The 13280-nt window shown below is 49.3% G+C and overlaps 1 long non-coding RNA gene across 17 annotated transcripts in view; it reads left to right on the forward strand.

Annotated features, from left to right (window-relative positions):
* The window catches only part of LOC142830223 (uncharacterized), a 47937-nt gene that overhangs the window by 952 nt on the left and 33705 nt on the right, over window positions 1-13280 (forward strand). For 8 of the 17 annotated variants that reach the window (XR_016350073.1, XR_016350081.1, XR_016350086.1 and 5 more), the window contains exons 2-17: window positions 1988-2154; window positions 2260-2391; window positions 2513-2622; window positions 2755-2859; window positions 6021-6149; window positions 6246-6398; window positions 6534-6666; window positions 6772-6903; window positions 7025-7134; window positions 7267-7371; window positions 10531-10659; window positions 10756-10908; window positions 11044-11176; window positions 11282-11413; window positions 11535-11644; window positions 11777-11881. This is a non-coding gene — a long non-coding RNA (uncharacterized LOC142830223). Of the gene's footprint in view, window positions 1-1987; window positions 2155-2259; window positions 2392-2512; window positions 2623-2754; window positions 2860-5097; window positions 5315-5539; window positions 5628-5753; window positions 5873-5979; window positions 6150-6245; window positions 6399-6533; window positions 6667-6771; window positions 6904-7024; window positions 7135-7266; window positions 7372-9605; window positions 9823-10049; window positions 10138-10263; window positions 10383-10489; window positions 10660-10755; window positions 10909-11043; window positions 11177-11281; window positions 11414-11534; window positions 11645-11776; window positions 11882-13280 lie in introns of those variants that run through there. The other 9 variants (XR_016350083.1, XR_016350082.1, XR_016350076.1 and 6 more) reach the window with 9 other exon arrangements.

Consider the following 13280-nt stretch of genomic DNA (forward strand, 5'->3'; position numbering starts at 1 on the left):
TATATTAGAGGTTTTTAATCAACAGATGTGGTATGATACTGTGTCTAAAAGAGATGATGTGTTAGGATATCGATGGACCATAGTTAATGCCACACTAGGGTCTGTAAAATTTACACTGCCTTTGCCCAGCTTTCAGGTCACCTCTTTGTATCCAAACTGTTCTAAAGGGGCTGCCATTCGGTTGGCACAAGAGAGGGCATGGGTTTCCACTAGGAGGAAAAGGGACTTAGGAGACCATCTCTGGGATGGTGCCAATAGTGCAGCAGCAGTGTGGAACATATACAGGGGCCAACAACATGAGGAAAGGCTCATGAGGACAGATAGAGGGAAGCCACTGGGCTTATTACTGGAGCACAGCTAACCCAAGTTCAGGCTGGAATTGGTGAATTGCATGTTATCTCCACCCTCAGTTCAAGGACCCAGGAATTGCTAACAAAAATGATACTGGATATCACTGAGGCAGAGAAGGAATTGCAGTGGGATCTGGCTTGTTCGGAAATTCAGGATTTCCTGAATGACCAGCTAATGGCCATTCAGAGTGATCTTGGGCATCAGACCTGGCCCACTGCCCTTGCAAATGCCTCAGGGATACTGTCAGAACTGTGGCCCTGGAGACACACTTGGAGATTTTCAGGGTGGAGATGCAGGCACTCACAGTGCTCCTTCCAAGCATACGGGCCGGTTGGAGGGGTGTGGGCCCCCACATACCGAATCTTGCCGGGTCCGTTGGGAGGATGCATGTGGGACTGGGTGATTCACCGAGACATCTGGGAAATTAAACCACCTGGTGCGCCCGGCCGGTTCATAGTCAGTGCTCCTGGAATAACACCTGATATTTGGATAGGGATAGGAAATCAATGGATGCTTTGGCCTTTAGAACCCCCTCAGCTTCAGTGCATACGAAAGCTGAGACCAGGTGAAGTTGTAACTGTGCACGACAGCATTTGCTGGGAAGGTATGGGACAAGGATGCACCCTAATAGGACATCTGCTCTTTCAGGCCAATGATAGCTGTGTACACACTAATACCACCATTTTACAAGACATGCACTTTCATCTCACCACAGTTATGGGAAATCATGTCATTTATTGGCCCGCAGACAAGGTCCTACAAACAGCCCTTAGATTCCAAATACCCCTCGACTGGACTACCCTAGTACCTGACCGATTCCAGAATTTACTTTCACTCCTACCAGAGGTCCAGAAAATCTCTGAATTACAAGGTCAAATTCATGTTCTCCAAAATACCTATCATATTGAGGCACATGCTTTCCACACAGTTTATAGAACATCCCTCCTGTGTACTAATTATGATGTATCGTGTTATGTAACTAAGGCTATGCAGCGACCCCATCATAGAGTTATGGCGGGGATATTAATGATTATATTGCTTTTGCTTATTGTAGGATTATTTTATTGTTATAGAGGATGTACTAATAGAAATAATTTTCATGTTTATACTAATCCTATATTACCATTGCAATCAATCCATACCTGTGAAGTCAATCCTCTCGATGTTAAAACAGAAATACAATGTTTAATGAATATAGAGATTTGAAGAAGTAATTGTGCCTAGAGCACAAAAGGGGGGATTGTGGAAGCAGGACTAAGGGAAAGGGGATTTGGGTGACCATTTCAGAGTTTGTCAGTAGCAGAGCAAGAGTCTGGGTCACTCTGACTCCTCTTAACATGAGAGCCAGAAGAGAGGCTGTGTTCGCCTTTCTGTCTCTCCCACTATTGATAAGAGTGGAATGCTTACCTCAGTGAGAGCCTTGAGATAAGACAGTGTCTGATGGGAACTGAGTGGGCAGGGAAGTAATTGTTTAATGTTATATGTAATAGAAAAAGTGTATATATTGGCTTTTAATTGTTTTGTATTTGAAGATGCGCTTATGGACATCTTCCCTTGCAATATTGCTCGAATAAACTGCCTCTGGCTACTTGTTGCTTAAACACAACGCAGAGTGAAGGCTTGTTTTCTTCCACAGATGGAAGAGGGTGCACTGGATTGGTTTCTTGCAGACATGAGTTAGGGCAGATTGGATTGGAGGGAAGGCCTTGAGACGGGCCTCTATGTGCAGCTGGCAGCCTTACACGAAAAGCAGCCAGAAGCAGAACTCGGTGAGCAACTTCAAGGCGTCGCCTGGGAGCTCAGGTAAGTGTGGCTTTTGGCTGTGGTGGTTAGCCAAGATATGAAAATGTCTGTTCACTTCCTTCATTGGTGTTGGTTGGAGAATCTGACTGGATTGGCTTCTTGCAGATCGGACTTTGTGGCAGATTGGATTTGAGAGAAGGCCATGAGCCGGGCCTTTGTCTTTGACCTGGTAGCTGGAGAGAACTGACTTAGCAGCTTACAGGTGAATCTCCTGGGGAAAATTCGGAGTGGAGTTTGGTAAGTGTGGCGTTTGGCTGTGTTTTGAGGTGGTTGGGCTAAGTATCCAAATGTCCCCGCACTTTGTTCACTGGTGTTGGTTGCCTGATGGAAGCGAGTGTACTGGATTGGTGTCTTGCAGGTGGTACCTGCGGGCAAGGCTTTGAGACCGGCCCCTCTGCTTGGAGCTTGCAGCCAGAGAACTGAGTGAGCAACTTAGAAGAGTCTCCTGGAAAGTCTGATGCAGCTGCAGTAAGTGTGGCTTTTCGGGGCACTATGCTGCGAGGTGGCTATGCTAAGTATCCAAATGTCTGTCCCCTTCCTTCACCGGTGTTGGTTGGAGGGTCTGTTTGAAGATGGTGTATCGGTGGTAATTTCTTGCAGCTAGCACTTCAGGGGCAGCGAAGATCAGAGGCAGGGCTTGCAGCCAGAGACCTGAGTGAGCAGCCCACAGAGCACTTGGCTGAGGGAAAGTCCGACTGGAGCTCGGTAAGTTTGGGCTTTTTTGGGGTTGGGGAGAAGCAGGCTAAGGATCCAAATATCCATGCATGTCCTTAACTGGTGTTGGTTGGAGAGTCTTTCGGGAGAATCTGACTGGATTTGTTTCTTGCAGTGTTGGATTGGAGACAAGGCCCATGAGCTGGGCCTTTCTCTTGGAGCCGGCAGCTAGAGAGACTTGAGTGAGCAGCTGTGAAAGTAGAAAGAATTGTACTGTAAGAGAAAGATGAATTATGCTGTAATTGAATAAGCTGAAGGAATATTGTTTCTCTGAACAGGAAGAAGAAAAGTATGTTGTTGTTGTCTGTAGGGATGCAGATCAGATTTCCTATTAACTCAGGCCCACCTGGCTAGCAAAGGAACATTAGGTGTTAGGGAGAAAGCAAGTGAGATCACCAAGGAGATATGGACAGGAGATTGCTGTGTGCTTGACGTGGAAATGAAGATACTTGACTAGCCTCACACACTAATCGTGTGAAGTTTTGCCCCCTCTTTTAATCCTGTTAATTTTGGCTTTCTTTTGAGTGTATAAATCAAGGGGTTTGAACTTTGTATGGCACTCACATTTTCTGGGTGCATTTAGCAGAGCGGCATTGCTAATAAACAGAGCGGTCTGACAAATCTGAGTCTTGTATGACTTTGACAATTTGGAGGTCCCACCGAGATGGCAACCGTCTTTGCTGAGGTTGTGTGATCCCTGACTGTCTTGCAGGATGACCGTGGCAGCCGGCACCTGGGCATTTGGCCCGAGCGGTCCTCTGCCAGAATGGAAAGGTGCACAACCACAGCGAAGTCTACGCCATGGAACCTGTTGGTTCCCGCTCGGTTCTGGTAGGGATCCCGGGATCTAACATCAGGACTCTGGTCAGGTCGTCACTTCTGTGTTTTGTCCGGACTGAGGACTGTCTTGTCTCTGTGACTATCCGTCTTCCCTGTGGTGTGAGTGAGTCTGGGAGCCATCCCTGTCCAGGGACTGGCTGACCCAAGGGGCTCCTGTCCCCGCGGTCTGCGTGACTGGAATCTGTACTATCGCAGCCGCACCGCATCTTGGATAAAATCCTTGGAGTGAACGCAAGGGCGATTGAGGCAGTAGCCTGTGGGCTTCTTTTGTGTGTTGCACTGGGCACCGCTCTGATGAACCCAGATTTCCTCCTTGTGTGATTGGTGTGTGAAGCCCTCCTGTATGGGTAACCAGACGTCTAAGCGGGGGGCAGTTCCCTCAAGGGACCCCGGCTCAGCTTATATATTTTAGAAAGGGTCCGGACCCCTGTAAACTTCTGGAAAAATGATCTAGATTGACTCTGGGGGATCCCAAAACTCAGTGGCCACTGTTAGGATCTTGGAACAAAGACCAAGTGGACGTCTTAAAAGACAAACTTGGCCGTCCCAAAACTAAATTGGCTAGAGGAGAGGTAGATTGCTTCATGCAGTGGTGGGCCGAGGCAAATCTTAGATGGACTGAATCGAAGTTCGCCTCCCTTAAAAATTCTAATTATAAGTAAAAAGCTTTATTGGAAACCTCCTCTCCCACCACCAGACCAAGCGCTTCCCTTTACCCCGTCCTCCGAGAAGACTCAGACCTGTCCCACTTGGAGCTATAAAGCCTGGACCCACACGGAGCTCCACTCAATTGTAAAAGGTTTTCCAGAGCCCCAGGAAAACCCTACCAAATTTGCAGAGGAATTTTTGCTAGTGTGCAATGCCTATGAATCCTCTGAAGCAGACCTCCTGCAACTGCGTAAGCTACTTATAACCCCTAGCGAGCAAGAAAAAAAAATGGCTCCTGATAGCAAATTGGCCCACCACTGAGCGTCCTTCTAATTTGCCAGACGCTGGTCCTGACGCTGCCTACTGGAACAAATGTAAGAATCAAGTTGCCTTTCACCATTGTATAACAAGGTCTGTAATTAACTTGGAAACAATGTAACAAGGGTTGTCTAAATTCTCTATCACTAGTAAATCAAGATTGGAAATTTTTCTAAAAGATGCTGTAAATCAAGCTAAGCCCCTGCATGAGGCCATTCCCCAAGTATGGACTCCAAAAAAAATCAACGGGACGGCCATACGTTGCTGTAAACGGCAACAGAGAGAACCCGGGCAGCTATCACACCCGACTGACGTGTTTTTTTTTTTTTTTTTTTTTTTTTTTTCCCGCAACATTCTGGTATACAGCGACGGGGTGAAAATGGACAGAGTGGAGCTGTGGTAAGTGTGGCTTTTTTAATGTGGATGGGAGGGGGGGGGGAAATGGGAGGATGTGATGCGAGGTGATTGGGCTAGGTATCTAAATGTCTGAGCACTTGGTTCACTGGTGTTGGTTGCAGGGCCTGATGGAAGAGGGTGCACTGCATTGGTTTCTTGCAGGTGTGACTTCAGGGCTAGGCTTTGAGATGGGCCCCTCTGCTTGAAACATGCAGCCAGAGAGAACTGAGCGAGCAGCTTACAGGTGAGTCTGATGGAGCTGTGGTAAGTGTGGCTTTGGTTGGGAGGGGGGGGGGGGGGGCTATGCTTTGAGGTGACTGGGTTAAGTATCCAAATGTCTGTCCACTTGCTTCACCTGTTGGTTATAAGGTTTGTTGGAAGAGGGTGCATTGGGAGTGTGTGTTTGAAGGTTAAGTTCTGGAGGCCGACTGGATTGGAGGTAAGGCTTTGATATGTCTTTCTCTTGGAGCTAACAGTCTTACATGGAAAGCAGCCAGAAGTGGAATTCAGTGAGCAGCTTGGAGGAGTCGTGTAGAAAATATCTAAGAGGAGCTCAGGTAAGTGTGGCTTTTTGCTGTGCTGAGAGGTGATTGGGCAAGGTATCCAAATGTCTTCCTTGACTGGTGTTGGTTGGATGGTCTGTTTGAAGATGGTCCATTAGTAATAACTTCTTGCAACTTCAGGGGCAGATGAGATCGACTGCAAGGCTGTGATCTGGGCTGCTGGCTTGGAGCTGGCAGCCAGAGACCTGAGCGAGCAGCCCACAGAGCACTTGGCTGAGGGAAAGTCCGAGTGGAGATAGGTAAGTGTGGGGGTTTCTATGGGGCGGGGCGAAGCAGGCTTTACTGGGAGGTGTGTGGGCTAAGTATCCAAATGTCTGTCTACGTGGTTCACTGGTATGGGTTACAGGGCCTGATGGGAGAGGCTGCATTGGGAGTGAATTGTTGCAGATAGGTCCCTGGAGACTGGATTGGAGGGAAGACTTTGAGCCGTGCCCCCTGCTTGGTGTTGGGAGCCAGAGAGACTTCAGTAAGCAGCCCGTGGACTTTCCTGAGGCCAACCGCTGTAAGTGAGGCTCGGTAAGTGTGGTTTGGAAGGGGAGAGGGCTCTGCTGGGAGGCGGTTGGGCTAACTATCCAAATGTCTGTCTACTTCGTTCACTGGTGTTGGTTGCAGGATCCTATGGAAGAGGGTGCACTGCATTGCTTTGTTGCAAAGGAGACCTGGGGGCAAGGCTTTGAGCTGGGCCCCTCTGCTTGGAGCTTGGAGCCAGAGAGAACTGAGTGAGCAGCTTACAGGGGCGTCTCCTGGAAAAAGTCTGGAGCTGTGGTAAGTGTGGCTTTTCGGGGGGGTTATGTCATGAGGTGGCTGGGCTTAGTGTCCAAATATATCTGTCCCCTTTCTTCACCTGATACTGGTTGGAGGGTCTGATGGAAGAGGGTGCACTGGATTGGTTTCTTGCAGACATGAGTTAGGGCAGATTGGATTGGAGGGAAGGCCTTGAGACGGGCCTCTATGTGCAGCTGGCAGCCTTACACGAAAAGCAGCCAGAAGCAGAACTCGGTGAGCAACTTCAAGGCGTCGCCTGGGAGCTCAGGTAAGTGTGGCTTTTGGCTGTGGTGGTTAGCCAAGATATGAAAATGTCTGTTCACTTCCTTCATTGGTGTTGGTTGGAGAATCTGACTGGATTGGCTTCTTGCAGATCGGACTTTGTGGCAGATTGGATTTGAGAGAAGGCCATGAGCCGGGCCTTTGTCTTTGACCTGGTAGCTGGAGAGAACTGACTTAGCAGCTTACAGGTGAATCTCCTGGGGAAAATTCGGAGTGGAGTTTGGTAAGTGTGGCGTTTGGCTGTGTTTTGAGGTGGTTGGGCTAAGTATCCAAATGTCCCCGCACTTTGTTCACTGGTGTTGGTTGCCTGATGGAAGCGAGTGTACTGGATTGGTGTCTTGCAGGTGGTACCTGCGGGCAAGGCTTTGAGACCGGCCCCTCTGCTTGGAGCTTGCAGCCAGAGAACTGAGTGAGCAACTTAGAAGAGTCTCCTGGAAAGTCTGATGCAGCTGCAGTAAGTGTGGCTTTTCGGGGCACTATGCTGCGAGGTGGCTATGCTAAGTATCCAAATGTCTGTCCCCTTCCTTCACCGGTGTTGGTTGGAGGGTCTGTTTGAAGATGGTGTATCGGTGGTAATTTCTTGCAGCTAGCACTTCAGGGGCAGCGAAGATCAGAGGCAGGGCTTGCAGCCAGAGACCTGAGTGAGCAGCCCACAGAGCACTTGGCTGAGGGAAAGTCCGACTGGAGCTCGGTAAGTTTGGGCTTTTTTGGGGTTGGGGAGAAGCAGGCTAAGGATCCAAATATCCATGCATGTCCTTAACTGGTGTTGGTTGGAGAGTCTTTCGGGAGAATCTGACTGGATTTGTTTCTTGCAGTGTTGGATTGGAGACAAGGCCCATGAGCTGGGCCTTTCTCTTGGAGCCGGCAGCTAGAGAGACTTGAGTGAGCAGCTGTGAAAGTAGAAAGAATTGTACTGTAAGAGAAAGATGAATTATGCTGTAATTGAATAAGCTGAAGGAATATTGTTTCTCTGAACAGGAAGAAGAAAAGTATGTTGTTGTTGTCTGTAGGGATGCAGATCAGATTTCCTATTAACTCAGGCCCACCTGGCTAGCAAAGGAACATTAGGTGTTAGGGAGAAAGCAAGTGAGATCACCAAGGAGATATGGACAGGAGATTGCTGTGTGCTTGACGTGGAAATGAAGATACTTGACTAGCCTCACACACTAATCGTGTGAAGTTTTGCCCCCTCTTTTAATCCTGTTAATTTTGGCTTTCTTTTGAGTGTATAAATCAAGGGGTTTGAACTTTGTATGGCACTCACATTTTCTGGGTGCATTTAGCAGAGCGGCATTGCTAATAAACAGAGCGGTCTGACAAATCTGAGTCTTGTATGACTTTGACAATTTGGAGGTCCCACCGAGATGGCAACCGTCTTTGCTGAGGTTGTGTGATCCCTGACTGTCTTGCAGGATGACCGTGGCAGCCGGCACCTGGGCATTTGGCCCGAGCGGTCCTCTGCCAGAATGGAAAGGTGCACAACCACAGCGAAGTCTACGCCATGGAACCTGTTGGTTCCCGCTCGGTTCTGGTAGGGATCCCGGGATCTAACATCAGGACTCTGGTCAGGTCGTCACTTCTGTGTTTTGTCCGGACTGAGGACTGTCTTGTCTCTGTGACTATCCGTCTTCCCTGTGGTGTGAGTGAGTCTGGGAGCCATCCCTGTCCAGGGACTGGCTGACCCAAGGGGCTCCTGTCCCCGCGGTCTGCGTGACTGGAATCTGTACTATCGCAGCCGCACCGCATCTTGGATAAAATCCTTGGAGTGAACGCAAGGGCGATTGAGGCAGTAGCCTGTGGGCTTCTTTTGTGTGTTGCACTGGGCACCGCTCTGATGAACCCAGATTTCCTCCTTGTGTGATTGGTGTGTGAAGCCCTCCTGTATGGGTAACCAGACGTCTAAGCGGGGGGCAGTTCCCTCAAGGGACCCCGGCTCAGCTTATATATTTTAGAAAGGGTCCGGACCCCTGTAAACTTCTGGAAAAATGATCTAGATTGACTCTGGGGGATCCCAAAACTCAGTGGCCACTGTTAGGATCTTGGAACAAAGACCAAGTGGACGTCTTAAAAGACAAACTTGGCCGTCCCAAAACTAAATTGGCTAGAGGAGAGGTAGATTGCTTCATGCAGTGGTGGGCCGAGGCAAATCTTAGATGGACTGAATCGAAGTTCGCCTCCCTTAAAAATTCTAATTATAAGTAAAAAGCTTTATTGGAAACCTCCTCTCCCACCACCAGACCAAGCGCTTCCCTTTACCCCGTCCTCCGAGAAGACTCAGACCTGTCCCACTTGGAGCTATAAAGCCTGGACCCACACGGAGCTCCACTCAATTGTAAAAGGTTTTCCAGAGCCCCAGGAAAACCCTACCAAATTTGCAGAGGAATTTTTGCTAGTGTGCAATGCCTATGAATCCTCTGAAGCAGACCTCCTGCAACTGCGTAAGCTACTTATAACCCCTAGCGAGCAAGAAAAAAAAATGGCTCCTGATAGCAAATTGGCCCACCACTGAGCGTCCTTCTAATTTGCCAGACGCTGGTCCTGACGCTGCCTACTGGAACAAATGTAAGAATCAAGTTGCCTTTCACCATTGTATAACAAGGTCTGTAATTAACTTGGAAACAATGTAACAAGGGTTGTCTAAATTCTCTATCACTAGTAAATCAAGATTGGAAATTTTTCTAAAAGATGCTGTAAATCAAGCTAAGCCCCTGCATGAGGCCATTCCCCAAGTATGGACTCCAAAAAAAATCAACGGGACGGCCATACGTTGCTGTAAACGGCAACAGAGAGAACCCGGGCAGCTATCACACCCGACTGACGTGTTTTTTTTTTTTTTTTTTTTTTTCCCCGCAACATTCTGGTATACAGCGACGGGGTGAAAATGGACAGAGTGGAGCTGTGGTAAGTGTGGCTTTTTTAATGTGGATGGGAGGGGGGGGGGAAATGGGAGGATGTGATGCGAGGTGATTGGGCTAGGTATCTAAATGTCTGAGCACTTGGTTCACTGGTGTTGGTTGCAGGGCCTGATGGAAGAGGGTGCACTGCATTGGTTTCTTGCAGGTGTGACTTCAGGGCTAGGCTTTGAGATGGGCCCCTCTGCTTGAAACATGCAGCCAGAGAGAACTGAGCGAGCAGCTTACAGGTGAGTCTGATGGAGCTGTGGTAAGTGTGGCTTTGGTTGGGAGGGGTGGGGGGGGGGGGCTATGCTTTGAGGTGACTGGGTTAAGTATCCAAATGTCTGTCCACTTGCTTCACCTGTTGGTTATAAGGTTTGTTGGAAGAGGGTGCATTGGGAGTGTGTGTTTGAAGGTTAAGTTCTGGAGGCCGACTGGATTGGAGGTAAGGCTTTGATATGTCTTTCTCTTGGAGCTAACAGTCTTACATGGAAAGCAGCCAGAAGTGGAATTCAGTGAGCAGCTTGGAGGAGTCGTGTAGAAAATATCTAAGAGGAGCTCAGGTAAGTGTGGCTTTTTGCTGTGCTGAGAGGTGATTGGGCAAGGTATCCAAATGTCTTCCTTGACTGGTGTTGGTTGGATGGTCTGTTTGAAGATGGTCCATTAGTAATAACTTCTTGCAACTTCAGGGGCAGATGAGATCGACTGCAAGGCTGTGATCTGGGCTGCTGGCTTGGAGCTGGCAGCCAGAGACCTGAGCGAGCAGCCCACAGAGCACTTGGCTGAGGGAAAGTCCGAGTGGAGATAGGTAAGTGTGGGGGTTTCTATGGGGCGGGGCGAAGCAGGCTTTACTGGGAGGTGTGTGGGCTAAGTATCCAAATGTCTGTCTACGTGGTTCACTGGTATGGGTTACAGGGCCTGATGGGAGAGGCTGCATTGGGAGTGAATTGTTGCAGATAGGTCCCTGGAGACTGGATTGGAGGGAAGACTTTGAGCCGTGCCCCCTGCTTGGTGTTGGGAGCCAGAGAGACTTCAGTAAGCAGCCCGTGGACTTTCCTGAGGCCAACCGCTGTAAGTGAGGCTCGGTAAGTGTGGTTTGGAAGGGGAGAGGGCTCTGCTGGGAGGCGGTTGGGCTAACTATCCAAATGTCTGTCTACTTCGTTCACTGGTGTTGGTTGCAGGATCCTATGGAAGAGGGTGCACTGCATTGCTTTGTTGCAAAGGAGACCTGGGGGCAAGGCTTTGAGCTGGGCCCCTCTGCTTGGAGCTTGGAGCCAGAGAGAACTGAGTGAGCAGCTTACAGGGGCGTCTCCTGGAAAAAGTCTGGAGCTGTGGTAAGTGTGGCTTTTCGGGGGGGTTATGTCATGAGGTGGCTGGGCTTAGTGTCCAAATATATCTGTCCCCTTTCTTCACCTGATACTGGTTGGAGGGTCTGATGGAAGAGGGTGCACTGGATTGGTTTCTTGCAGACATGAGTTAGGGCAGATTGGATTGGAGGGAAGGCCTTGAGACGGGCCTCTATGTGCAGCTGGCAGCCTTACACGAAAAGCAGCCAGAAGCAGAACTCGGTGAGCAACTTCAAGGCGTCGCCTGGGAGCTCAGGTAAGTGTGGCTTTTGGCTGTGGTGGTTAGCCAAGATATGAAAATGTCTGTTCACTTCCTTCATTGGTGTTGGTTGGAGAATCTGACTGGATTGGCTTCTTGCAGATCGGACTTTGTGGCAGATTGGATTTGAGAGAAGGCCATGAGCCGGGCCTTTGTCTTTGACCTGGTAGCTGGAGAGAACTGACTTAGCAGCTTACAGGTGAATCTCCTGGGGAAAATTCGGAGTGGAGTTTGGTAAGTGTGGCGTTTGGCTGTGTTTTGAGGTGGTTGGGCTAAGTATCCAAATGTCCCCGCACTTTGTTCACTGGTGTTGGTTGCCTGATGGAAGCGAGTGTACTGGATTGGTGTCTTGCAGGTGGTACCTGCGGGCAAGGCTTTGAGACCGGCCCCTCTGCTTGGAGCTTGCAGCCAGAGAACTGAGTGAGCAACTTAGAAGAGTCTCCTGGAAAGTCTGATGCAGCTGCAGTAAGTGTGGCTTTTCGGGGCACTATGCTGCGAGGTGGCTATGCTAAGTATCCAAATGTCTGTCCCCTTCCTTCACCGGTGTTGGTTGGAGGGTCTGTTTGAAGATGGTGTATCGGTGGTAATTTCTTGCAGCTAGCACTTCAGGGGCAGCGAAGATCAGAGGCAGGGCTTGCAGCCAGAGACCTGAGTGAGCAGCCCACAGAGCACTTGGCTGAGGGAAAGTCCGACTGGAGCTCGGTAAGTTTGGGCTTTTTTGGGGTTGGGGAGAAGCAGGCTAAGGATCCAAATATCCATGCATGTCCTTAACTGGTGTTGGTTGGAGAGTCTTTCGGGAGAATCTGACTGGATTTGTTTCTTGCAGTGTTGGATTGGAGACAAGGCCCATGAGCTGGGCCTTTCTCTTGGAGCCGGCAGCTAGAGAGACTTGAGTGAGCAGCTGTGAAAGTAGAAAGAATTGTACTGTAAGAGAAAGATGAATTATGCTGTAATTGAATAAGCTGAAGGAATATTGTTTCTCTGAACAGGAAGAAGAAAAGTATGTTGTTGTTGTCTGTAGGGATGCAGATCAGATTTCCTATTAACTCAGGCCCACCTGGCTAGCAAAGGAACATTAGGTGTTAGGGAGAAAGCAAGTGAGATCACCAAGGAGATATGGACAGGAGATTGCTGTGTGCTTGACGTGGAAATGAAGATACTTGACTAGCCTCACACACTAATCGTGTGAAGTTTTGCCCCCTCTTTTAATCCTGTTAATTTTGGCTTTCTTTTGAGTGTATAAATCAAGGGGTTTGAACTTTGTATGGCACTCACATTTTCTGGGTGCATTTAGCAGAGCGGCATTGCTAATAAACAGAGCGGTCTGACAAATCTGAGTCTTGTATGACTTTGACAATTTGGAGGTCCCACCGAGATGGCAACCGTCTTTGCTGAGGTTGTGTGATCCCTGACTGTCTTGCAGGATGACCGTGGCAGCCGGCACCTGGGCATTTGGCCCGAGCGGTCCTCTGCCAGAATGGAAAGGTGCACAACCACAGCGAAGTCTACGCCATGGAACCTGTTGGTTCCCGCTCGGTTCTGGTAGGGATCCCGGGATCTAACATCAGGACTCTGGTCAGGTCGTCACTTCTGTGTTTTGTCCGGACTGAGGACTGTCTTGTCTCTGTGACTATCCGTCTTCCCTGTGGTGTGAGTGAGTCTGGGAGCCATCCCTGTCCAGGGACTGGCTGACCCAAGGGGCTCCTGTCCCCGCGGTCTGCGTGACTGGAATCTGTACTATCGCAGCCGCACCGCATCTTGGATAAAATCCTTGGAGTGAACGCAAGGGCGATTGAGGCAGTAGCCTGTGGGCTTCTTTTGTGTGTTGCACTGGGCACCGCTCTGATGAACCCAGATTTCCTCCTTGTGTGATTGGTGTGTGAAGCCCTCCTGTATGGGTAACCAGACGTCTAAGCGGGGGGCAGTTCCCTCAAGGGACCCCGGCTCAGCTTATATATTTTAGAAAGGGTCCGGACCCCTGTAAACTTCTGGAAAAATGATCTAGATTGACTCTGGGGGATCCCAAAACTCAGTGGCCACTGTTAGGATCTTGGAACAAAGACCAAGTGGACGTCTTAAAAGACAAACTTGGCCGTCCCAA

The sequence above is a fragment of the Pelodiscus sinensis genome, chromosome 7 (genome assembly GCF_052426305.1).
Source record: "Pelodiscus sinensis isolate ZL-2025 chromosome 7, ASM5242630v1, whole genome shotgun sequence".
NCBI lineage: Eukaryota > Metazoa > Chordata > Testudines > Trionychidae > Pelodiscus > Pelodiscus sinensis.